Source organism: Lissotriton helveticus, chromosome 3_1, assembly GCF_964261635.1.
Source record: "Lissotriton helveticus chromosome 3_1, aLisHel1.1, whole genome shotgun sequence".
Taxonomy (NCBI): Eukaryota; Metazoa; Chordata; class Amphibia; order Caudata; family Salamandridae; genus Lissotriton; species Lissotriton helveticus.
The window spans coordinates 1913593341-1913620024 of record NC_136061.1 but is presented as its reverse complement, the minus strand read 5'-3'; the positions used below and the strand labels follow the sequence as shown (position 1 = coordinate 1913620024).

General features: G+C 46.0%; 1 protein-coding gene across 2 annotated transcripts in view; it reads left to right on the top strand.

The window, feature by feature from the left end:
* The window catches only part of OSBPL5 (oxysterol binding protein like 5), a 970364-nt gene that overhangs the window by 141447 nt on the left and 802233 nt on the right, over positions 1-26684 (top strand). The window lies entirely within an intron of this gene.

Here is a 26684-nt window from a genome sequence, read left to right as displayed (position 1 = left end):
CGATTAATGGGAGCTCTAGGGCGATTAATGGGAGCTCTAGGGCGATTAATGGGAGCTCTAGAACGATTAATGGGAGCTCCTGTGCTATTAATGTGAGCTCTAGAACGATTAATGTGATCTCTAGGGCGATTAATGGGAGCTCTAGGGCGATTAATGGGAGCTCTAGAACGATTAATGGGAGCTCCAGAGCGATTAATGGGAGCTCTAGGGCGAAAAATGGGAGCTCTAGAACGATTAATGGGAGCTCCAGAGCGATTAATGGGAGCTCTAGAACGATTAATGGGAGCGCCAGAGCGATTAATGGGAGCTCCAGGGCGATTAATGGGAGCTCTAGGGTGATTAATGGGAGCTCTAGGGCGATTAATGGGAGCTCCAGTTTAGGGCATACAATTGCTGTAGTTTGACGGGGTGGCAAAAACTGCAGCTCCTGCATCATATTTTCACTGCCCACGATGTCGCTCTGTCTAAATGTAAGCAAATTAACAACTTATTTCCTGTCAAACTATTTGAAGGAAAACAAGCATTGGCAAAGCCAACGCTAGCATTTTAAGTCATAAGCTCTGTCTAATAACTTAGAATGTAATAGAGACTTGTTCGTTTTGCCAGTGTGGAGACCGAAGAATGCACGGTATCCCCCAAGAGGTTTCATTACAAAAGCACTTTTTCTTCCACCAGCTATTTGATAAACGTTACAGATTTAAGTACTGCGTAAATGTAAAAACAGCGGCAGTAGGAAAAGAAATAAATGGATTGTGAGGTAACTTATGTACACCAGCTGCATAGGGTAATTTTTATTTTAATATGTTCAATTTACAGGAACATAATACATGCTTTATAATGGCTACCCGTTTCCTATTTGAAGTATCCGTTCTTTCCTGCCTCGCGATACTGCGTTTCCTCCACTTGCCCACTCATAAGACATTAATCTCGGTATGGGACGTGCCAAAAGGCATGAGGGTGGTTTTGTTGACAAAACGTTCTGTACAGCTGCTCCACTTTGTCAGTGCGTAGAAAAGAACAATATCAATGAGGTCCGTGCCAAGCAAATGCGCGGTGGCACAAAGGTACATGTTTATCCTGAAAATATGCCACTGGTTTAAGCCCTCTTCTGTGGGCTGCTGTTCGGGGCCTGCAGCACAGGGTTCGAAACCTGCAACGTCTAAATCGTTTAGCAATTTTTATCCTGTTAAATTGACAGTTGTTTCTTCATACTTTCATGTCCGGGAAAAAACACGCAGTGCTCTTCGGGAGAATGCTCTATTCGAGAAGTCGCAATGGTGCCCTCAACCCCCCTTTTAACTAGGGACCCAACATGGCATGGGACCACTTTAGCGGTGCAATGGTGTGCATTGATGCATTCCAGCAGCGGCAGTCCGACCACAGGAGTGAGCATAGAGGCTGATGGGATGCTGAATATTGAATAAGTAGGGCAGGAAGCAGTTTGGTTCATTGAACATTCAATGTCCCAGCAGGCCTGTTTCTTCTCTCGGATCCCACTGATTCGGGTCGGTGGAAAGAGCATGTACTGCTGGGATATTGGGGAGCTAGACAGAAAGCAGGCACGGTCCGGCGGCTCATCTCAACATTGAATGCGCCCTGAAGCCTTCTGTGTGCGGGCCTTTGTAAGCAGGGCACAAGTCCAAAAAAAAGAAGTGGGGGGGACTAACGTAGTTAATCAGAATGCAAGTGGCATCACTGCATGTGACATCACGGCGCGTGACATCGTGGCGCGTGACATCAAGGTGTGTGACATCACAGGAAGTGGCATCATAAGAAGTGACATCAGATTTTAAACTTCACTTTCATGAGTACATTGGAGCACATTTCGAGTATACAGGGAAACCCTCCTGATCAAGGCAGAAGATTCACACTTTTGTAAGCTACACATAAAATATTGCTTTTTGTCAGCATAAATTAAATTACTACAAAGCCTCCTCAGGGGTAATAAGCACTATATACATGGTATTTATTTTGTGTGAATACAGGGAAAGTCCAAATCATCTGACATTCTTACAGTTCATACATATCTCCTAAACAGGGACTGAACAAAGTGAAAAGCTGCCTCTCTATGTGTGAAGTGCTAACAAGGTGTATGCCTTTGTTTCCCCTCTGCTACATTTGCATCTAGGTGTGAGGCTTCTGACTGCTACCAGCCAAGAGACTGGAACAAAAAGGACCTCTCAAATTGGGCCCAGCAGGAGTCTGCACGTTGTTGCAATCGAAAGCAGACAACAACATGCAGGCACTGCTGAAATTTGTCCCGGTGTTTGCAAATTACACCAGGACGAATTCAGCATATTTTTCAGTGGGGTCCAACTTCTTGGCAGTGTTGACGGTGTCCACCCTGTGAAAATAGTGTACCCCCGACTCGTGCCCTGCTTGTAAGACACATAAAAACCCAGCTATGCGCAGCGGTGGTAGTGAGAAGCAACAGTGGCGTCACTGGGGTTGGGTTCACCCGGTGCAGGTAACTCATGGTGTCACCCCATCACAACTTACCGGATGGACCAACTCACCTTCTGCCTGCACCATGTCCCCTCTGCCTGCACCATCTCTCCCTCTGTCCACACCATCTCCCCTCGGCCTGCACCATCTCTCCCTTTGCCTGCACCATCTCTCCCTCTGCCTGCACCATCTCTCCTCTGCCTGCACCATCTCCCCTCTGCCTGCACCAACTCCCCTCTGCCTGCACCATCTCCCCTCCGCCTGCACCATCTCTCCCTCTGCCTGCACCATCTCTCCCTCTGCCTGCACCATCTCCCCTCCGCCTGCACCATCTCCCCTCCGCCTGCACCATCTCTCCCTCTGCCTGCACCATCTCCCCTCTGCCTGCATCATCTCTCCCTTTGTTCGCACCATCTCCCCTCCGCCTACACCATCTCTCCCTCTTCCTGCACCATCTCCCCTCCACATGCACCATCTTTCCCTCTACCTGCACCATCTCCCCTCCGCCTGCACCATCTCACCCCCTGCCTGAACCATCTTTCCCTCAGCCTGTACCATCTCACCCATTGCCTGCATCATCTCCCCTCTGCCTGCGCCATCTCCCCTCTGCCTGCGCCATCTCTCCCTTTGTCCACACCATCTCCCCTCCACCTGCACCATCTCTCCCTCTGCCTGCACCATCTCTCCTCTGCCTGCACCATCTCCCCTCTGCCTGCACCATCTCCCCTCTGCCTGCACCATCTCCCCTCCGCGTGCACCATCTCTCCCTCTGCCTGCACCATCTCTCCCTCTGCCTGCACCATCTCCCCTCCGCCTGCACCATCTCTCCCTCTGCCTGCACCATCTACTCTCTGCCTGCATCATCTCTCCCTTTGTTCGCACCATCTCCCCTCCGCCTACACCATCTCTCCCTCTGCCTGCACCATCTCCCCTCCACCTGCACCATCTTTCCCTCTACTTGCACCATCTCCCCTCCGCCTGCACCATCTCACCCTCTGCCTGCACCATCTCCCCTCTGCCTGCACCATCTCCCCTCTGCCTGCACCATCTCCCCTCCGCGTGCACCATCTCTCCCTCTGCCTGCACCATCTCTCCCTCTGCCTGCACCATCTCCCCTCCGCCTGCACCATCTCTCCCTCTGCCTGCACCATCTCCTCTCTGCCTGCATCATCTCTCCCTTTGTTCGCACCATCTCCCCTCCGCCTACACCATCTCTCCCTCTGCCTGCACCATCTCCCCTCCACCTGCACCATCTTTCCCTCTACTTGCACCATCTCCCCTCCGCCTGCACCATCTCACCCCCTGCCTGCACCATCTCCCCTCCGACTGCACCATCTCCCCCTCTGCCTGCACCATCTCACCTTCTGCCTGCACCATCTCCCTCTCTGCCTGCACCCCCTCCCCCGCCTGCTGCTCTTTTAACCATTTCCTCGTCACCTTCTCCCCCCTCAACCCCCATGGTTTCTCCCTCTCAGTTCTCGGCTTTTCTCAAAGTGACTGAAATAAACTCATGAAATGTGCTTTGAATTTGTGCGTGCGACACTGAGGATAAATTTAAATAGACACAGAAGACACTCTCGCCCTCACCTCCGAGCGCAGCAGGGACGTGGGGGGGGGGGAGCCTGGGAGAGCAGCCTCTGCGCTTGTCAGAGAGGCACAACGTTTCATTAGGCTCAGGGTTCCTTCTGATGATAAAGCAAAGCAGAGCAGAGGTGAGGCTGCAGAGCTGTGTTACATACACAGCATAACCAGATGGTGTCACCCCATGTGAGGGTGTCACCCGGCGCGGTCTGCACCCCCCCGCACCCACCTAGTGACGCCACTGAGTAACAACAACGAGGACACTGGCACGCGCTATGCCCATCTCAGTGTTGGGGCTCTGGAACGTCTCTTAAGCAGACTGTCCCACTTTGTAGCAATAGGCAAAAATAAGCATTGGTAATGTCAATAGGTCTTGCATTTGTGAGAGTTAGAGATATTGGCATTGTAAATGTTTTTTACCCTTTCAGTGGCGGCTCCCAGTGGGAGTGCTGCGAGGTGGAAAAGTAAGTAAATAAATAAATAGTACTATTTACCTTGGGCTCCCGGCATCGCCAACTCGGCGATGCAGCGAGCGTAAGGTAACTCGTTTTATTTATTTATTTACATACTTTACTCGTGGACGTCATATGTCTGCCTCTACTACCCCCCCTACCCTGCCCCTCACCTGCCCCACCGCCCGCAGCACTCGCACTGCAAGCTGCCACTGGTTTTGGTTTGTAGTGCAGTGGATGTATGTGGTGTGTAATGGAATTATGTGGGTTGTATTGAATTTTTTGTTGTGGTGTGTGGTGAAATTGTGTGGTGTGGAGTGGGTTTTTGTAGTGGAATTATGTGATGTGGTGGATAGACAGTGTTGAGAGCTATACATAATATATATTAGGATGTGTTGATACTAATATATATTGTTGTGCAGGTATGGTGAGGTGAAGATACATCAATGTAAATGTATGCCTAAGTGAAGATAGGTTGATGTGAAAATATGCTGATGTTAAGATATGTTATGTTATGTTATGTTATGTTAAAAACACTTTTATAGCGCACAGCTGCCCCAGCCAAGGGGCGTCCCGGCGCTTCATAGAAAGTACCCAAACACAACACAGCAATACAAGGGCAAAAGCGCAGAGATCAGAGTACTAAAATGTATGAGGGAACAGATGCATTTTAATAGCTCTCCTAAACTTCAGAAGCTCATCCATTTCACGAATGTGGGGCGGAAGCGAATTCCACAGTTTTGCAGCCAAAACCCAGAAGGACCGACCTCCAGCCCTGCACAGCCTGAACCGTGGGACAACCACCAAGTTTTGCCCCAAAGATCTCAAGGAGCGCTAGGGCACGTAAGGCAGCAAAAGATTATCAAGGATCTGGGGAAAGGCCAACTTGAGGATCTTAAAGGAGAGGCACAGGGTCTTAAAATGGATCCTCTGTGCCATTGGCAACCAGTGCAGCGAACGGATGGTACTTTCCGCAGAGCAGAACCTCGGTAAACCCACCAAGGCTCTAGCTGCGGCGTTCTGGACACGTTGCATCCGGGCGATTTCAGCCTGGTTGGCTCCCAACAGGAGCGAACTGGCGTAGTCATGCCGAGATAGAATGGATGCCTGTATGACCAACTGCCTGGTGGAAGCATCAAAGAACCTCAAAATAGGTCTCAACCCTCGTAAGATGCCAAAACAGGTGGCCGCCACTTTTTTAGTGTGGCCGCAAAAGCACAGGGCAGGATCTAACCAAACCCCCAAGTTTTTTACCTCTGAGACTGGAATAGGAGTTACACCCAGCTCAGGGGGCCACCATGTATCACCCCAGAGATCAGCCCGCTTGCCCACAATCATGACCTCAGTTTTTTTAGCATTAAGCTGGAGACAGTTGGCGTTCATCCAGCTAGCTACCGCCAAAAGTCCATCCCGGAATCTGGGGACGTCAAGGTCGGAGTCCCCACTCAGGACGACCGCCAGCTGCGTGTCGTCAGCATAAGAGACCATAGTCATGCCCCAATGCTTGATGACAGCCGCCAGCGGTCTCACATAAAGATTGAATAATGTGGGACTCAACGACGAACCCTGAGGCACACCCAGCTCCAGCGGATAGTACTTGGACTCAAAAGGCGGGGTGGCTACTTTGAAGGTCCGATCAGCAAGGAAGGAACTGAACCAGTCGAGTGCAGTGCCCGTAACGCCCGCCTCTCCAAGACGTTGGAGTAAGATCCTGTGCGAGACCGTATCAAACGCGGCACTAAGATCCAATAGTACTAGTGCCGCAGTCTGACCAGAGTCAAGCACAGAACGAAGATTTTCCGTCATTGAGAGCAAGGCTGTTTCAGTGCTGTGACCAGCACGAAAACCATTCTGGGAGGGATCCAGAATGCCTGCCCTCACAAGATGTTCAGACAACACCCCATTCACAAAGGCCTCAGCAATTTTAGCGGCCCAGGGAAGGAGAGAAATCGGGCGATAGCTCTCGAGTTTAAGGGGGTCCATTGTAGCCTTTTTCAGTATGGGTGTCACAACAGCCTGTTTCCATTTAATTGGAAGGACACCCGAGGCGAGAGAAAGATTTATAAGCTGGCGCACTGGGGGAAGACAAATAGCCTCAGAGTCTCCGAACTGGGCTGGTCTCAGGGGATCCGCTGGCGAGCCAGATTTTATCTTATAGGCCAGCTTATGAAATGTCTCCTTCGGCAGGCTAGGGAATGAGGCTAAGCCCTCACATATGGTCGGTGTAGGGCTGGTGGGCTCAGCTACTGGCTCAGTAATGGAAAAGGCGCAATAAATAGCTTGGACCTTTTCAATGAAAAAGCGGCCAGATCTTCGCAATGAGCCACTGAACAGATTTCAGCCGCAGGAGCTCTTTTAGCCGTCAGGTCCTTAAGGACCTTAAAAATTAACTTGGACGGATTGAGACTATTTCTAAATTCCTGGGAGTAATAGGCTGCACGGGCTCTACACACTGCTATGATATGTTTTAATTTTAGCAAAATACAGAGTTTTTTTCCCAGTCTCATAGGATTTCCGCCAGTCCCTTTCTGCCTGTTTACAAGCTTGTTTTAACGGCACTGTTAAGATATGTCAACTTCAGGATAAAGTAATATAAGAATATGCTGATATTAAAGTTTGACAATGTTGCAGCACTCGTTCCAGAATGTATTAAACAGAAGTGGATGTTTGCGCATGTTTAAAATTGTATGACGTGAAATTGTGTGGTGTTGAGTGGAGTTATGTGTAGTGTAATTATGTGGCATGGTGTGCAGTGAAATTATGTGGATAGTAATTATGTGGTATTGAGTGTACTAAAATTATGTAGTGTGATTGTGTATTATGGAGCGTAATTATGTGTAGTATTGTATGTTAATGTTAGAAATAAAAGTGTAGGAACAAATGAGATTGCTAGACTAGTGGGGTGCACGCTGTTGCCCCCTCGATAGTAATCTTTTCATTAATGTTAGAGGGAAGAAAGGCAAAGAGGAACCACCGGGATTAGAATCAGTGACAGGCTGAGCAGCCACAGTAAGTGCATTAACCCATTGAGACACTGGGCCCGGTACATACTGGACCAGTGATATTTAAAAGGGTTGAGATTCTTCACATTCCTCCTTCACACTGTGTCTAGACTGTTGGAACCGGTTTACGTAAGGAAGAAAGCCGACCATGAAGGAAACCTTCATATGAACCGAGCAAGTATTTCCCAGGATGGTTAGAGGTGTATGCTCGCTCCCTCCCACAATGAAATTGCTTTTCTGCTAAAGATGGCTCTGAAGGTCATGTCACACACACAAAGTGCTATGAGTAACTTTCACATCCATAGGTATATTCAGAGATACCGAAACCATCAGAGGACAAACTAGGTCTTAGTATCTAATTACAGAACAACATTTCACATTAAATGGATGTAGAAAGTCTTAGATTTATTTTCAATGTAACATCAGAAACAAACCCTGGTAAAACCAACATCCTAGCTTTAATGTGTTCAAGCAAATACTCATTTGTGAGTTCCTAACACAACACACCTCAATTCCCTTCTGCGCCCGAACATCACTTAATAAGTCCCTGAAACGCCGTACTAAAAACCTTTCCCCCACTTTTAATGTCCCCAACTCTCTGACAATGTGTTATTGAGGTCAGGGCGTGGCCTCATTCCAAAGCCGGAAGCGGTTTGTACATGCCCCACCCCCACACGACCACCCCTGCACTGAGGCAAACACCACGATTATAGAAGCGAAATATTGTACATTGGAATGCAAGGGGGTTTCATCATTATATTTGTATTTTAGAAACGAATGCTACTTACTACCTAAGATAAAATAAAAACGAATACATCTTCAGTTTATAAAGAAATGCAATTTGCGAACACAAATAAACCTAGAAAATGCTGAAACAAACCACTTCTGGTTATTGAGAGGCAGACGTTGTACGAGAAATTCCATGTACAAAACATGTTAACATTTATTTAATGATGTGTTTTCTGATGGCAAAACACCCTCTTTGTTATGAAAGGGATCAATTGTAGAAAAGACCAGTTATTTAGACCTAATCATCCAAATGAAAACGTGCACTTTCCACTTCATGACATTTTTATTTCGATATTGAATAAGACCAACAGACCCACTTTCACAAGGCGCTATTTAACGACAAGTTTTCTGGGCGCTAGTAGACAAAAGCATCGGACAGATATTTTGTTTGTGGTGCAACGCTTGGATTTGGGATGTAATTATAATTTAACTATGGTATAATGTAAGATATCTACCTCGGTAAGGCGCTGTTAACAGCCATATTTGTAGACTATTGTAAAACACAACCATCAGACGCACAGATGGGGCCAGAGATGAAATGCTCCAGTTCTGGTGTATTGAATTTGCATTTATATAGCGCTTACTACCTCCATAGGCGCTATTAAAACTATAATTCGGCTTTTATATACACCAGCCTCAAACAGATACACAAGGGCTGAGGTCTAATGTGTCAGGTGGGGAATTTAGTTATAATTTAACTTTTCAACAATATAAATATGCTGACGACCACAAGGTTCTATTAAAACATATTTTTGGTTCCTTTTTCAAAGCAAGGCTGGGACATACATAAGGGGGCAGAGGTGTGACGCTGCAGTTCTGAAATTAAATTACATTATATATATTGAATAATATCAGAACATCAACCTCATTCAGGCGCTGCAACCTAATATTTTCTACGCACTTATAAAGGTAAGACTCGGACATACGTAGGGCTGGGGCCTGACGCTGTGGTTCTGGGCTTCAAGTGTAATTTAAATGTTCTAGAATATAAGCACACCAACGTCTATATAGCACATTAATATATATAATATATATACTGGGCTCTTGTAAACACAAGCCTTGGACATGCATACGGGGTGACGGGTCTAGCGCTCCAGTGCTGGAATATAATTGCAATTTAAATATTCAGTAATATAAGCAGGCCAGCCTCGACCAGGTGCTATAAAAAACATTTTTGTTGGTGCCTTGTAAACGCAGTCCTCAGACATGCATACGCAACTGGTGTTCCTCGCTGCAGTTCTGCTATGAAATTAGTATGTAAATATTCAGTAATTTATCCACACCAATCGCCTTAAGGTGCTAAAAAAACTTAAACATAAACCTAGAACACATACACAAAGCTGTCTCCACATTCAAACACATCGAGCAGCCGGTGGTGCGCAAATCTTGGAACTGGAATCCTGTGAAACTGAGCCATGGTGACACAGATTGTTGACCGCAGCCTGCTGCAGCACTCTAGTCTACACTCCCTCCCCAAACAAAGAGTGCCTCCCACAATGCTGTTCAAGGGGAGTGTCGCAGCGCTGGCGCCCATTGCAATTATACACCGACACTGAGGTAAGGATTGCACGTCTTACTTTATTCCCTGCCAGCCTCACACTGGCTTACAGACTAAGCTTTCCTGTGTCCTCACTTCCTCTTCCTCTTCCTGCTGCCTGTCCTGTCTCACACAGGAAGTCAGGCAGGACGACGCTACATCTCCCCTGTTTTGCAAAGTCTCACTTCTTCTATATCTCTTCAACCAGACGTCGAGGTTTCCTGATCAGACGTTGCGGTCGTTCTCTGTGTCTCGGCAGGGGACTGTGGTGATTTGTAGTTTCCACCATTCGCGTGGGGCTGTGACGGCTTGGGTCACTGTTGTCACTCTGATTGGAAGAGTCGCTTGAGGGTAGATTAGACACGGTCTCGTGGCAGCCGCGTCGGTTGCATTTTCTGAAGTGTGAGATGTTTCTTGTTACTTGTTTGTGGTCAGCTTTGGCTGTGACCATGGTTCCTTTCTTCTTGGTGACTTGCATGGGAATATCAAGGTATCGACTGTCTGCTTTGGATCGCCGATCACTTCGCACTATCACCCAGTCTCCTTCTTGTATGTTGGAGTCTTTGGCATGTCTGCGTTGGTCAGCATATGTCTTCATTCTATGCTTCTTGGTGTGATCAATGTCCACGAGGGTGTTGTGATCAACCGTGACTTTCCGTTGTTGCGGATTTTCATCTAGCATGGGCAGTCTTGTCCTAGGTGTCCTTCCTAGCATTACAGTTGCTGGGCACTGAGCTGTGGTGTTGTGCGGCGTATTCCGATACGCTCTGAGTACTTCATTTAACGTCTGCTGGACGTCTCGGTGAGTCAGTTCTGCCTGCTGGATTGCTCTTTTTAGTGTCCCCATAAATCGCTCCACCATGCCATTTGCCTGTGGCCATAGCGGAGTGATTTTCTGGTGCTTGAAGTTTAAATGGGTTGCAAAGTTTGTGAATTCATGACCGTTGAAGGGAGGTCCATTGTCTGTTTTTACTCGCAGTGGGATGCCCCAGGCTGCAAATATCTCATCAAGCACTGGGATCACTGTCGTTGCTCGAGTTGACGATATCAGTTGTGCGAATGGGAAGCGGGAGTATTCATCCATGGCAACAATGATATACTGTCCTGATTGTAGTGGGCCGAAGAAGTCGACCGCAATCTGTTGCCATACTCCGTCCGGTAGTTCTGACATTTGTAACGGTGCCGGTGGTTCTTCCCGGCTGACTACTTGGCATGTGACGCAGTCCTTCAGGGTTGTCTCGACCATATAGTCAAGGGTAGGGAACCAGACTCGTTCTCTCAGAGCTTTCTTGGTTGCATTGATGCCTCTGTGTCCTTCATGTGCCAGGTTGATGACCCCTTGGCGCAGTTTGAGAGGAATCACAATTCTCCCCCCTCTTAAAAGGAGACCATTGTCACTGATGGAAAGTTCTTCACGCACTCGCTGGAATGCGGCTAGGTCTTGTCGGAGTTGAACTGACTCGGAGGAGGACTGCTTCACGTCCCTCCATGAGTTGGAGCGAATGCGGGTCATCACTGCTTGGACGAGGGGGTCAAGTGCGGACGCCTCCTGGATGGCCTCGACAGGAACAGTGGGAGGACACGCAGCGTCGACAACAAAGTGAAGATATTCGTCAGCCACAGAAAGTGCAGAACGGGCACCCGCCAGCGGGTGTCGTGACATGAAATCAGCTGGGTTTTCAGCTTTCCCAGGTTTGTGGATGATGGAGAAGACGTAGTCTTGGAGGCGCAAACCCCACCGCTCAATGCGTGGTGGCATTTTCGCATTGGGGTTACCAAAAATTGTAATGAGCGCCTGATGATCTGTAATGATCGTAAAATGTTTGCCATAGACAAAAAGGTGAAAGTGTTCGCACGCCCACACCACAGCTAGGCTTTCCTTCTCCGGCTGGGAGTATGCTTTTTCTGTATCCATCAGACTGCGGCTTGCGTAAGCGATGATGTGTCGTTGGTCTGAGTCTTCGCGGTATTGGGCCAGAATGGCACCCAGGCCCACTGGACTGGCATCCACTGTGATTTCAGTTTTCTTCTTCGTGTCGAAGTACGCCAAATTGATAGCTGACCCCACAGCATGTTTGATGACGGAGAACGCATGTTGACACGCTTCCGTCCATTCGAATGGCTGACCTTGGCGAGTAAGTTCCCGCAGTGGGTAGCTGATTGTGGCGTAGTCGCGGATGTACCTCGCGCAATAGCTTGCCATGCCAAGGAAGGAACGTAGGTCAGTGACATCTCGGGGTTTCTGAGTGTCGGCCAGGGCTGCTACCTTCTCAGGGTCCGGTCTCATGCCCTCCTTCGAGAAGATGTGTCCATAAAATTTTAAGGTGTCTTTATGGAATTCACATTTGCTGGCATTAAGTGTTAGGTTTGCCGTCATCAGTGCATGACAGACCCTGTCCAGGGCTGTGTCGTGTTCTGTTCGGTCCTTCCCAAATACCAGCAGATCGTCACTGTAGTTGAAGGCATTTGGGATGCCTTGGATGACTCGCCTGATGGCCTCCTGGAAGATCTCGGCGGCCGAGGATATGCCAAAGTTCAGGCGTTTGTAGCGGAATAGGCCTTGGTGCGTGGTAAAAGTCGTGATATATCTCGACTTGTCGTGGAGCTCCAGCTGGTGGTAACCTTTATTAAGGTCGAGCTTGGAGAATACTGTGGCGCCATTTAACTTGGTGATCATGTCACTGATATGCGGCCCAGGATGGCGTTCCCGCTCGATGGCGGTGTTGGGTGCGCGCATGTCAACACACAGCCTGACCTTGTTGTCTTCTCCTCGTTTCGGAACTACTACGACTGGCGATACCCACGGGGTGGGACCCGTCGTGCGTTCTATGATGTCTGTTCGAAGGAGGTCTTGGAGCTCGTCATCAACGGCCTTTTGTAGATGGAATGGCACCTTCCTGTGATGTTGGGCAACCGGTGTTACATTTTCGTTGATGTGAAGCTTTACTTTGAAGTGGTTGAGCTTCCCGAGTCCTTTGAATAAGTTGGGAAACTTCGCAACAATATCAGGAGTGTCCTCCGTCATGTAGAGGAGTTCTATGAGTTTAAGTCTTTCTGCTGTGGGGAGACTGAGGAGACAGTCTGCCAGATCTGGTCCCTCCACTACATGAATGTAGGCATCAATTGTCCGGTCCTTGAACGTGAGAGTGGTGCGGAAGCGGCCTAAACAAGGCAGTGGCTTGCGTGACATCCACGTGAACACACGGACAGCAGCTGGTTCCAGTTTGGGCTTGTGTTTCATGTTTTGATGTTCTAAAGCACAGATATAGTTTAAGGATGCTCCAGAGTCCAAGACAAATTTAGCTGGGTGGTCGCCTATCAAGATGTCAAGTTTTGGATATCGCTTCAGTCGATCCGGGTCAGCAACCATGCATATGTACTCATCACGATCCGGGGTTGTTACCATGCATATGTATTCATCACTGTCTTGTGATGTGGGGGTGCGCGATGGTGACTCACTGGATGTGTCTCTGCGTGACCTATAGGAGTCCGTCACATGACGCCTTGAGCGATGGCCACTTCCGGAACGACCTCTTGACTGATGCGAGTATGCTGACTCAACGCTGGAGTTGGACGAGCTGGAGGACCTGCTTCCCTTGTCTTTTATGGCTCGGGCATGGTGGCGTGACTCGTGCCCTTTGGTCGATGATCTGTGACTTGGTTGCTTGGCTTGGCATGCAATCTCAAAGTGATTGTCTCTTCCACAGCGGTGGCATCGTTGCCCGATGGCTGGGCACTGTCCTGAGTGTGGGTAGTCCTGCCCGCATCTATAACAGGTAGGCGAGGCTTTTGCGGACTTCGTGTGTCGCGAGCTTCGACGTGATGGTTGAGACCTGTGGGATTTGGAGGTAGGCTTGGTAGTCTTGGAGGACCTGTGTGCCTGAATGCGCAAAGCATGGTCTTTGTGATCTGATGATTTCTGTGCCCCCATCCGCTTCGCGTAGTCTTCCGCCTGGTCATTAATTCTTGTCAGTTCCTCAATTTCGTCTAGTGTGTATGGTTTTTTTTAGAAGTCTCCGGCGCAAGGTTTCAGATGAGCAGCCGTCGATAATGCGGAGCCTCAGGGCGTCTTCCGTTTTGAAGTTGTCGAAATCGCAGTATCGTGCGAGTCTACGTATGCGCATGATGAAGTCACTCATACATTCATCTTTCTCCTGCGTGGCAAGGTTGAACGTATGGCGCTCATAATCTACATTGCGTTTATGGAGAAAGCGTCTGTCAAGTGCGGCTTTGGTTTCATCATAGGTGGCTGTTGCAGCGTTAGGTAGTTCTTTGATGATTTGTGCAATGTCTGGACCAATCAGATTTCTCAAAGCCACAAGTTTTTGCTTGTTATCTTGTACTAGGGATCCGACCATGTAGTCCTCGAAATCTTCACTCCATGTTTTCCACGATGGGCCCATGCTGTTGCCTGGCGTCAGTGGTAAAGGCTGAGGTTGGCGCATGAAGGAGGCTCCAACTGGGTTGTTCGCCATTGCAGGTACGGTGGCTGGAAGAGCAGGGCCTCTTGTGCTGGGAGCTGGGCTTCCTGTACTAGGAGCTGGGCTGCCTGAACTCGCTGTGCTTGATGCACTTGACGCTGTGGTGGCAGTGGTGGCAGTGCCTGAGCAGCTGTCAGGGCCCGGATTGGACATCTGCACTTAGCTGGCTCTGAAAGCTGTGTGGAGCGTTATCTGGTGCTTATTTGCGTAGTATTGGCAGTATGCAGTGTTTATTTGTCACCATTCAGCTCCTCGAGCCTTCATGTATCTTGGTTGACTTTTTATATTGGCAATGTCCTCATTTAACGAGGGGCGCCTGACTTTAAGATGGCCGCCATGGAGAGAGCGCAGGTTTGTTTGAGGGCGGGCGCCTGACTTCAAAATGGCCGCCGCGCGGGACAGTAGGCCTCGTGTCTCTGTCTCTGAGACTGGCAGACAGCGCGTGAGGGAAGCGGCAGGGTTTGGACTCACCCTCGCTCCTCGCGCTGCATTCTGTACCGGCCCTTCTCTCCTTGCCTGCGTCTGGGGTCGGGCGCTGTTTTCCGGCGCTGCACACTCGGCTGCTTCTTCTGGACACGTGGGGGCCGCGCTCTGGCATACGCTCCTACCTCCTGTGTAGCAGTCGGGTGCTTGGGGTGTCGTTCGCGCACCCGCGCTCTGGTTCTTTCGCGCCTCTCTTCCCCGGGCAGTAGCGGCGAGCGTCTCTCGCCAGCAGCAAACAGGTGGCGCCTCTCGCCGGCAGCGGTCAGGTGTTCTTGGCTTCGGCGGTTTTCTCCGCTGCAGGGTTCGGTGGTTGGCCACGTCGGGTGGCTGGGCAATACTGCGTGTGGGCTTTACAAGCATCCCACCCTCGTCGCCATTGTCGCAGCGCTGGCGCCCATTGCAATTATACACCGACACTGAGGTAAGGATTGCACGTCTTACTTTATTCCCTGCCAGCCTCACACTGGCTTACAGACTAAGCTTTCCTGTGTCCTCACTTCCTCTTCCTCTTACTGCTGCCTGTCCTGTCTCACACAGGAAGTCAGGCAGGACGACGCTACAGGGAGCTCCATAGGCATTTTGTAAATCCTGAAACTGTGTAAAGCTAGTGCAAGACTTATTTTAACATAACTTTGGGTAACACTTGTACAAAGAGACTTTTAATGTGCCTGAGAGTAACACTTGTACAAGGAGATTTTGAAGTTGCCTTTGGGTAACTCTTGTACAAGGAGATTTTTAACATACCTTAGGGTAACGCTTGTACAAGATTTTCTTTTCTTTATATTTTGTACAGGATCTGATGAAAAAACTGCGCTGGAAATGGCAATTGATACTATGGCAATGGTTGAACTCCCTTTGTATAGGATTGGGTGAACAAACAGCGTGGGACCAGTTCAAAGAAAACAAACGAGGCAGGACAGTTCAAAGAAAAAAACCATGTGCTAACCAAACCATATATAAACAAAAGAGTAAGTAGACATGTAACAGGGCCAGTAGCCATGAAAATGAAAAACAAGCCCAAAGGAGGGACAAGGCGGGACAAGCGGTAATATTTCACCAACACAAAGAAAGGAATTTTAAAAGGCACACAAGTGAACCAATTAAAAGCGATGAGTGTGATGAAAGCTGATACAGTGAATACCGCATGTCTCGAAGACAGCACATGCGCTGCCTTGGCTCGACCTAAATAGGAGCAGGGCTCAGTGTATTGCCATCATCTCAGGTATAAAGAGGAATCACAACACCCGGGCAATGTGCACCTAGTGAGAGATGCTACATGAGCGTTTGTAGGAGGAAAGGCTTTGGCAGAGGCGTCGGCTCCAAGCAGCATCACTGTTTCAGAGACAGTGCTGTGGGACTGTGGGAGTGTGGTTCCAGTTCATCCTTTTCCTGTCTCCCATCTCTTGCTCCTCCTCCTCTATTCAAAGGCAGTGTCCCAGTACAGTGTAGGCACAATAAGCAGGTTACTTGCTATGCTGCTTCACTAACAAGTGCCCCTAAAAGGCCGGACTCTTACACAGCTTTCTAATTCATCTAATGCTGGTCTCTAGCAAACGATTCAATGGTGAAAATGGGTTAAATATCTGGTTAACCAACAAGGACACCATTTGTCAGGAAACTAAACAGTTTTAGGATATGACAACAATATGTCAGTTTGTTGCACTTTTCTAAAGCACTTGTAATGCATTCAGGAAGGTTTTCAAAAGCTTCCTGTTCGTAGAAGCTAAAAGCTATTGCCTAGCCGGCAATACGTCCAGAAACCCCTTGCAATGCCCTCCTCCTACCTGATTTGCAGTGCTTCACAAGACAGGGGCTGGTGTCTGAAAATCCCAGGTCACCATCTATGCTCTGGCTTGCAACGATTAGCCACCCCATCAACCAGCATGGGCAAATCCGCACAGTTTGTTCAAACAAGCTGTGTTAAGATTGCATTGTAGTGCCACAAAAACCTCTGTAACTAATTAACAAATAACTACCACATATTAGCACAAAGCATAGTCTCATGAAATTAAAAAAGCTTTACTCAGAGATGGGCAGAGTCAGTGGTGCTGGAACAGTTTTCTAAGTGGGGGGGGGGCTGGTCTTTGGAGACACGACATAAATGTCACACAAATATCATAGCTGTCAGCAATGCCAGTGTCAGCGAGCAAGTGAGTAAAGAGGGGCACTTAAGGCTTTCCAGGGCGCTTAGGTGCAGAAAACCTTGAAAAAGTGGGGTCAAATGTCCTGGTCCTAGAACATGCTTCCAAATATGTTGTTTAAAATGCGATAGGTTCTGAAGGGTACCGCATCTTTGCATCCAAAACATCAGCATTTTTGGTGACCCTAAAGTGACAGTGTCCTGGATCTTCAAAAAACAGGAATATGGACTTTAGACCTAGTCTGTGACATGTTGAAAGTTTACATAGTCTTACAAACATCAAAAACAGAGCTCAGAACCTCAAAGAAATATCTTCTTAATGGTTCACTCTTTGTTACAAACATCAGGAACAGAGCTCAGTACCTTAAAGGAATATCTTCTTAATGTTTCACTCTTTGTTACAAACATCAGGAACAGAACTCAGTACCTTAAAGGAATATCTTCTTAAGGTTTCACTCTTGGTTGATTCAGAAATATTATTACGTATTCACACAAAGTCATGTGTTCTTGTGTCTTGGCAAGAATTCCTCCCAAATAACTTCTTCAATCATAATCTTGAAGTTATTTCTATGTTCCTTTCGGTTTTGCACAGCTGACAGACACGAAATATGAATGGAATGTTCTATTGTATGACAAAAATGAATTGAGCTTTTGTATGCTGAAATGCCATTATTTGCTGTGTAACTTAGTGACTAACTTGTTTTGTGCAATATGCTTTTAAAGATTTCATGTGATTTTGCCAAACTCTTTAATCTATTTTCTCATAAGCAAGAATGACAAAAAAAGAAATCAGATGGTTCTCATGAGGTTGTTTACAGTGTGCATGTTGGGCATGCCTGCATTCACCCTGTGCATCCAGATCAGTACCTTCTGGTTTGGTGCCACCTGTGTGGAACTTTAGCAACATGGCCTGTATATATATATATATATATATGTCATGACCTGTAAATACAATAGGGAAAATCAGCAAAAGCTGGTATTTTACCCTCCTTAATATTAAAGCTTTAAAACATTTTCACCTGATTTATTGTGTTATTTAGGCTGTCTAAACTATTTAAATTAATCCTAAACTTTTATTAAAGCAAACACATACACACCAGAGTTAAAGCCTACAGTGTATTTTACACAGACGTTTACTCCAGTACCAGCTACAGACCATTTCATATTTCAAAACATTAATGAATGGCCAGTCCTTTCCCAAGAAAAATGTGTCAGCCCCACCCATGACCTTGATACACAGGAACATGTTGGTTTAACCAATTGTGCTGTATTAACCCATACATTTCCATGTACCACACTTATAGTTTACAGGAGCTCTGAAAATTAATCAAACAAAAACAAACTTCTACTTGTGCCATGCACTGATGTTGTTTAATTATATAACTTCATACTAGACTGAATGAATTCTGCTGGTAAAATAATTGTTCAATTCGTGGCCACATCAGATCAGATTAAATTGTAGGCTCCCAGCTTTATTCTCGGTTCACAGCTGCAGAAAAATACACTGGATGGCTGCACTAGTTTGATTGGGAGATAAGTAGCTATTTTCGTTAAAAATAATGTGTAACAAAATCGAGGTGGTGATGCAGCCCCCTACTTCCAGCACCCATGGGCAGAGTGTGGTGTCACCAGCACCCTGCCCTGAGTGAAGCTGCAGATAATTTTTGAAATGCACGAGCTTGAGTGCATCAAATATAGAAGATTTTGATATGGAAATGAGGGACTGTTGGTGTTCGCATGCAGGGACACCAATCTGTAAAGCTTTGAATGATCTGGGACACCAGGCATAGGAGCTACGAGGTTAGTTCCTAGTCGTTCCCTATAAAGAGGAAAGTTACCATCTTCGGTTAAGAGGAGTAAATCCTTCCTGTGGGTAACAAAGTGGTACAGGGATCAACAACATGAATCCATTGTTCCTAATCGTCTCATTTGAGAAATAACAAGCACTTTCAATGCAATAGGTCTCGCATTTGCAAGTGTTTAAGCTATTGGCATTGTAAATGACAATGCCTTTTATTTATGTGTTTTTAAAAACAACACATATATATATAAAAGGCATTGTTATTTTAATGCTAAGAGCTCAAACTCTCGCAAATGTGAGAGCACTTTAATGGTGGCCGCAACCCCCTTTTTTTAGACGCTGCTCGAATATTCAAGTTACAGTGAACAGCGTCTAAACAAAGGGGTGCGGCCAACATTAAAGTGAAAGTGTGTATGGCACTTTCACACAAAGTGAAACATTTTTTTTTTCAAAAGCTTCTGTAGCATGGCCGCTAAAGTGAAAGCGGCCCGCACAGGTAATTAAAAAAGCGTGGCAGCCAAAGTGAAAGTGGACCGCGCCGTATATTAGAGAATTAAATAAGCGCGGCCACTAAAGTGAAAGCAGACTGCTCCGTATATTAGGAAATTAAATAAGCGCGGCCTCTATAGCTAAAGTGGATCGCATTGTAATTAAATATATTGTTATTAAAATAAAAGCGGGTGGGTGGTGCAATGTCGTGGGTGGAATAGGGGAAGAGTATAAAGAAAATAGTGCTCAATGACTTATAAAGAAGACCATGTACCAACACCAGCAAAAGGTCCAGTCATTATGGGAGGTAACAAATGCAGACAAGGCGGTACAATGGCGGGACCAATAAGCCTAATAACGACTCAGAAGCCAGCGTTTACGAAGGGCAATGACACAAGCCAATTAAAATTCAAAAGATATTCGCTGGAAAACTTTGAGGCAGAGCAGAGTTCACACATATTTCTAAGGTGAATTCTATTCTGTCTTGCATAGTGTCATGACCATCATCAGCTTCGGAGGACGCATTACTGGTCGAGCCTGGGGATAAAAAAGTAGAATGTGCCTTAAAAAAGTGTAAATGGCTACACATTTTTCCACACAAAACCAATGCATATGCAACCTATGCCTCAATCAATCAATCAATCATGCCATTTGTATAGCGCACTACTCACCCGGGAGGGTCTCAAGGCGCTTGGGGGGAGGGGTATGCTACTGCTCGAACAGCCAGGTCTTGAGTTGTTTCCTTAAGGCGAGATGGTCCTGGGTCAGCCGAAGGTGGATGGGGAGGGAGTTCCAAGTCTTGGCAGCCAGGTAAGAGAAGGATCTTCCTCCGGCGGTTGCTCTTCGGTGCGTGGTACGGCTGCGAGGGCGAGGCTGGTGGACCGTAGCTGGCGGGTGGGCGTGTAGAAGGTCAGGCGGTCGTTGAGGTACTTGGGGCCCAGGTCGTGGAGAGACTTGTGTGCGTGGGTGAGGAGCCGGAACGTGATCCTCTTGTCGACGGGGAGCCAGTGCAGGTTCCTCAGGTGGCTGGAGATGTGGCTGCGTCGGGGGACATCCAGGATGAGTCGGGCGGAGGCGTTCTGGATGCGCTGGAGTCTTTTCTGTAGCTTGGCTGTGGTTCCGGCGTAGAGGGCGTTTCCGTAGTCCAGTCGGCTGGTGACGAGTGCCTGGGTGACAGTCTTCCTGGTCTCGGTCGGGATCCAGCGGAAGATCTTGCGAAGCATACGCAGGGTGTTGAAGCACGATGAGGAGACGGCGTTGACTTGTCTGGTCATCGAGAGGGAGGGGTCCAGGATGAAGCCCAGGTTGCGTGCGTGGTCGGTTGGCTTGGGTACGGTGCCCAGGGCTGGGGGCCACCAGGAGTTGTCCCAGGCGGAGGGCGAAGATCCCAGGATGAGGACTTCCGTCTTGTCTGAGTTCAGTTTCAGGCGGCTGTCCTTCATCCACTCGGCGACGTCTTTCATCCCTTCGTGTAGGCAGGTTCTGTGGAGGTCCTCACAAACCATGTTGGAAGACTTCCAACCCCTGTTTGAATGTTTGGAAACGGGAAGATTGCATAACAATACTGGGAACATGGAGTTTTTGGCACAGTTGTTATCCTAGACCACTGTCAATAGCTTGTGGTCTGCCCCAACAGTTGTAGGGCCACAATAGGTGCAAGACTATCACTGTGGTTAAAACTTTGAAAATTAAAAGTGGGCAAGAAAACTTCGATTCAGAAACTCCCCTTTTCTGGCCAGATATTATTTGGAGAAAGACTCAACGATTTACTTAAAGAATACACAGATGAAAACCTGATTCTCCAAAAAGTTAAGCGGTTTTTAACAAAAAAGTAGTTTTTTTCTAAGAAAATTGGCACAAGCAAAACAGAACACACGTCTCTTTCGGGGTCTGGCCTAAGGTGGGGCAGATTTATGGCGGAATAAAACCTGACCACAAGTACAATGCTCTCTAGAAGGTTTGGTAAGAGAAAGTGACTATAATCTTGGTTGTTCCAATTTGCTGACTGCTCTGATTATTTACCCCCAGTCACCTCTTGAAAACCTATGAGCCCTGAGCCTTTTAGCTTGGAAGTTGAGGGAGGGGATTGCAACATTAGGCCGTTTGAGAGAGGTGGCATTTTCCATTCAGCAGTCAAGGAGAGCATCTACCTTAATTCACTATGTCAAGCATTGGAGTAATTTTGAGAAATGGTGCAGAGATAAGGATTTTACTGCAGAAACAGGGGATCCATTCAAAATATTATAGGTTCTTCAAGCAGGCATGCTAAAAGGATTAGCTCCCTCAAAAATTGTCTTCCCAATGGGCAGTATTAAAGGTAATTTCTAGATTTTTCAAAAATGGCTCCCTTAGTTAAAAGATTACTAAGGAGATTCAGGATTAGAAAATGTATTAGAGTCCCAATTGTACCACAGTGGTTTACGGTTCTACATGGTTTTCTGAAATTGCTGTTTGAACCATTAGAATCTACTTCTCTTCAATGGATTATGATCGAAGTGTTTTTAGTGGTGAAGACGTTTAGGGGTATTGGAAGCACTATTCAGCATCCTATCCGTATATCAGATTTTTCTCTTTCAGGGTGATGTTTAGATTAAATCCGACATCCCATCTCAAAATTCAATCTCAGTTCCACAAACAGCAGAAGTTGTTGGTATTACCAGTTTTTTAGTCTGAGGATGAGGGTTTATACCCCTGTTGGTTGTATATTAGAAGATATTCGACAATTCACTTGGAGAAGGCAAAATAAATAAGAAAAACAAATTCTTTATTCGTTGCATTTGGGCCTGCAACTAGGGGTAAGAAGCCGTTACTATGACTATCAATATGTGGTAATATCAGGCTCTCATCGAAGCATATTCTTGTAAGGATTGTCAGGTACCTGGCTCAGTTCAAGGGAAGCCATTGGGGTTCCTGTAATGGACATCTGTATGGCCACCCCCTAGTCTTCAGAGAACACTTTTGTAAAGCACTACAAATTAGACCTGAATTATTCCAATAATTGTGGTCTAGGTGTACTGAAGTCTGCTCTGGAGTAATAGCAATTTTGTGTGTATCATTGCTAACATTAAAAAGATGTTCTAATATTGTTTTCCTTTGTTTTCTTCGGTTGCGAATATTGAGGAATTAGAACTTAACTTGTGTATTTCCTCACAAGTATGGACTGAGATAGGGGCATGCTGTTGTTGGAGGTATGAAAAAATGATTTACGGTAATCTTCATTACTCAAAACCTTAGTCCACTTCAACCCAGTCCAGGATCCCTGCCTCACACCCTGGGAGTCCCTATTCCTCAATGCTGCTTGTAAAAAAAAGGCAGCATGAGGAGGGACTTTTTCTGGACAGGGGCGGGTCCGTAACTAGTCAAAGAAAGAGGACTTTCAAATCTATGTCTGCAAGGAGGCACTCTTCACATGGTATGGACTGGGATTTTGAGGACTCCGTTTCAGGTAATGTAAATCACCAATTAGTAATTTCTTCATTTCCTACTTCCCGCTAGAGATTTGGACCATCCATTGCATTTATTCGAAAAAAGCACATTTACTTGCCAATTTTAAATGTAGTGAATGGAAAATTAGTGCATCCTTCCTCAAAGCATATTATGATCCTGTGACACAATAATGATAAAAACAAAATTGTGATTTAAAAGGGAAGAAGATGTAACATTTCTGAAAACCTCACCCTTAGGATAGAAGAGGAAGGTGGGTAGAAGTGTGGCAGGGGAGGAGAGAGTGTAGAAAGGGGTGAACCAATGACTTGTAAGGGGAAAGGAAAAAAGGGCAAGTTAGGAGAGAAGAGGGTGGCCTGCAGAGGGGTAGAAATCAAATACAGAAAGAGCAAGGCTGGTAAAAAGGAGATGAGATGGAGGTAGGTGGGAGTAGAGGGGGTGATGGGTGTGAAAGAGTAGACTAGGGACAGGGGGAAGGGAGGTAAGGGTAGAAGCATGGAAAGAATGGTAGAAAAGAGTGCTTGAAGGTTGCTTAATGAGTATGGTGAAGACTGGGAGGGGGAGAGAGTTGGAAAGCATATGGAGGGCAAAGATAAAGAAAGAGTTACAGGGTGGGGAATTGAATGGTGATGAATGCGCGTTTCGGAGAGACATCATTAAAAGCGGTGGCATACTGGATGTCCTGTAGCTCTTTAAAACTGATCTGCACCAAAACAGAGATACTGGCTCTAGTGAGTCCTTCCTATCCCTGGTCCTATGAACGCTGGCCAGAGTCTGTGGGGCTACCACCTACTACATTCAATGTTGTAAGAATCCTCGGGTTAGTGTTTGGCTCCATCTTCTCGTTTGAAACTCAGATTAATCAACTTACATCTTTTTGCTTTTTAGATTTGAAATTGATAAGAAAAAGTGTCTCTGATCTTCTCCAGTCTTCTCACTTCCCAATTATACAAGCTATAATCGGTGCACGTATCATTGTAGTGCACCATATGCGGGCCTTCCAACTAGCTCTAAATTATTCAGAATTGCGCTGCTCGACTTCTCATCAGTTGCCCAAATTGCATTGCCTTTCTGTGGGAGAAGCGAATAATTTTGAATTTGTTTTAAGTCTTTCAGTCATTTTTGCCCTTCTTTTGTCCATCAACTTTCATTTTTACTATCCATTGAGACTATTATGCTCCGTTTCAGCCTACCTTCTTCAAGTTCCAGAAATCACAATATGTGGCAGGGAGGTCACGTGTTTGCCTACCGGACATCTAAAGTTTGGAAGAAGCTCCAAACCAACTTGTTACATTTCAGGAAACGGTGGAAAACTTGGTTATTTAGTCAGTAATTTATCTAGCTCTGCACCTTCTTTGCTTATAAATGAGCCTTAGTATTTGGTCTGTTTCAACGCCAGGACGCTTGTATAAAACCAATGAATAATAATAAATCTTCCAAATAATAACATGTTCAACATACTTTAATAAAGGTTTTAAAAGATTTTCTAAACAATCAAGGTTCGCAGTGCAACAGCCAAAAATGCTTCGCTGCGTTGTGTGTCAGGGAGGGAGCACGAGAGGGCAATATCTACAGAGCTATGGTTCTCTCTACACCTTCCCCTAGCACCGATGCAGATTTTAGCTGCCAGGCACACACCTTCGCCCCATAGTGCTAGGGTGTGTGCAAGTCTACCATACGTTTTGTACTCTTACAGTACAAAATACTATGATTAGACACACTTTAAAACTTTTTCTACTTTGCATGTGTGCTGCACAGTGCAGAACACATGCAAAGTTGGAAAACAAAGGAAAAATAAAAACATTCCTCCTTTTAATGCCTCCTTTCAAACAGCTTTAACTTTTAGCGCTAAACCCTGTCTACTATTGTTTGTAGATAGGGTTTTGTGTTAAAAGGCATGGGTGGTTGCATGAGAAGATCCACGTACCACCTATGTAACTCCCCCATTGCTCTAAGTAACACAAAGCAGTGCTTCGCGCTGCTTTGTTATTTTTAATGTCCTTTCCTGCACAAAACAAGTTTTGCACTGGAAAGTAAATTAGGAAAAACATTTTGTGCTGGTTAGCATCACTTTTGTGATACTAAGCAGCACAAAATGTTAGTAATCTATTCCCTAGTGTTCAATTTTAATCACCACTGTATCCCTAAGAACCAGTTCATCATCATCATCATCATCATCATATGTTTATATTGCGCACAATACAGCAGAAAACTTACAAATATAAAATACAGTCAAACTATAGAATTCATCATGCAATTATCAAATAATTTATAAAAAATGCAATAGAATTATGTATACCATTAACATTTTAAAATATCCCCAAATCCCATTTTGCTGCTAATAACATAGTCACAACATTGAGCATCGCCATCATGACAAGACATATACGAATCTCCAATAATTGACAAACAGTACCAACATTAATTTAGCAAACGGTTGCTGAAATATGTAATGGTAATAAAATCAATTATCCTATATCGGCTAACCTAGACGTTTTCCATATACCTTTAAGCTAATTGGATAGTTACTCTTAAATGAAAAAGATAATTTGTAACTGTTTTCTTTCTTTACATATCAATATTTCCAGTCCCATTATTGTTCATAATCCATTAGTCTGGGAAGTGAAGTTTTTTAGGAATATTGTACACTTTAAATATGAGATTAATTTCAGTTTATTGATTACGTAAATTAAATCATGCCAGAAAGAGTGCTAATCCATCTTCTTCCCCCTGCAAAAGGGAACATATATTAGTAATGAAGCATGAGCAGCACTTTAGGAATTCTATCTAGGTTTCTCGGGTAATACATGTTAGAGATATACACTACAATATCACACTTCCTCAATTATGGGAAAATTACTCACAACATTAACATGGTGGGCGGGCTCCCCACATGCACTCTTCCTGGGTGCAGAATGAGCCATCTTTGATCCAGCCTGGCAGGAGCAGGTTTTTTTCTCTGCTTCCACCAGGCAGGAGCAATCTCTGTTTCCCTGCCCCAAGAGTGTGGACAGGGAAAAAAGTGTGCTCCAACCCGGTAGGGGTGGGAGCATTTTTGCAGCTCCAGCTGGTTGAGGGCACACATTTATTCCCCTACCTGGGCTCTTGTGGGCAGGGAAACTGTGTCCCATGGGTGGGCTAACGGGACTCAACAATGAAGCCGACCTTGGCAGATGGGGTCCCCAGGGCATTCAAGACCCAGGTGGTGGACCAAGAGCCCTCTCCCCTTTATACACTCCCAAACTTACAACAGCAAGCCAAGACAAGTATACCACTGTGTACTTGTGACGCACCTCCTGACAAAACAACCACCCAAAAGAGTCCAAAATTGTGACCTTTCTGCTCAAACCGTGTAAGGTGTAATATAAGGAATTGTACATTTTTGTCACATAACACTAATTTAAAATTCTACAAAAGTCTTCTCACCTTGTCACTCTAAAGCCAAGTACAGATAGGAGCTTCTCTAGTGTAGTGAAACATTCCAGTGTGAATTCACAAAGACATTTGGGGTTGCGGAAAACCCTACCCTTTTCATACTTATAAATGCCTTTTTGAATTGACCCCGTATTTCAAAAAAATAGACATGATGGAATAGCGGGTTTCACGTGTGCCCAAAGAGTGATGGTTAAAATCTAAAAACCAATTTAGGGTTAATCTCAATTTAGGGTTAGTTTATTTATTTATTTATTTATTTATAATTACACTTGGTTAAGCGCACAGCTACCCGAAGGTTTCCAGGCGCTAGTTTAAAGATCATGGGGCTAATTCACAAATGCATTTATAAGTAAGCGAAGCAGTACTAAAGGACAAGAAATGAACATCAAGCCTTTTAGACTGTGGACCGCTCATATTTCATAAAAACAAAAGAGAGATTCTGGGACATCCCCTAGAGGAGGGAAGCCAACTACTCTTCTCCGTCTGTTCAGAACGGCAATAATTAACAAAAAAACAGAGCGGACTTTAAATTTGTTCTGCCATTGTTTACCACCCTGCTAATGAAGGCTTTGAAGATATGGTTATTTTTTTTTTCAACTGGGGCG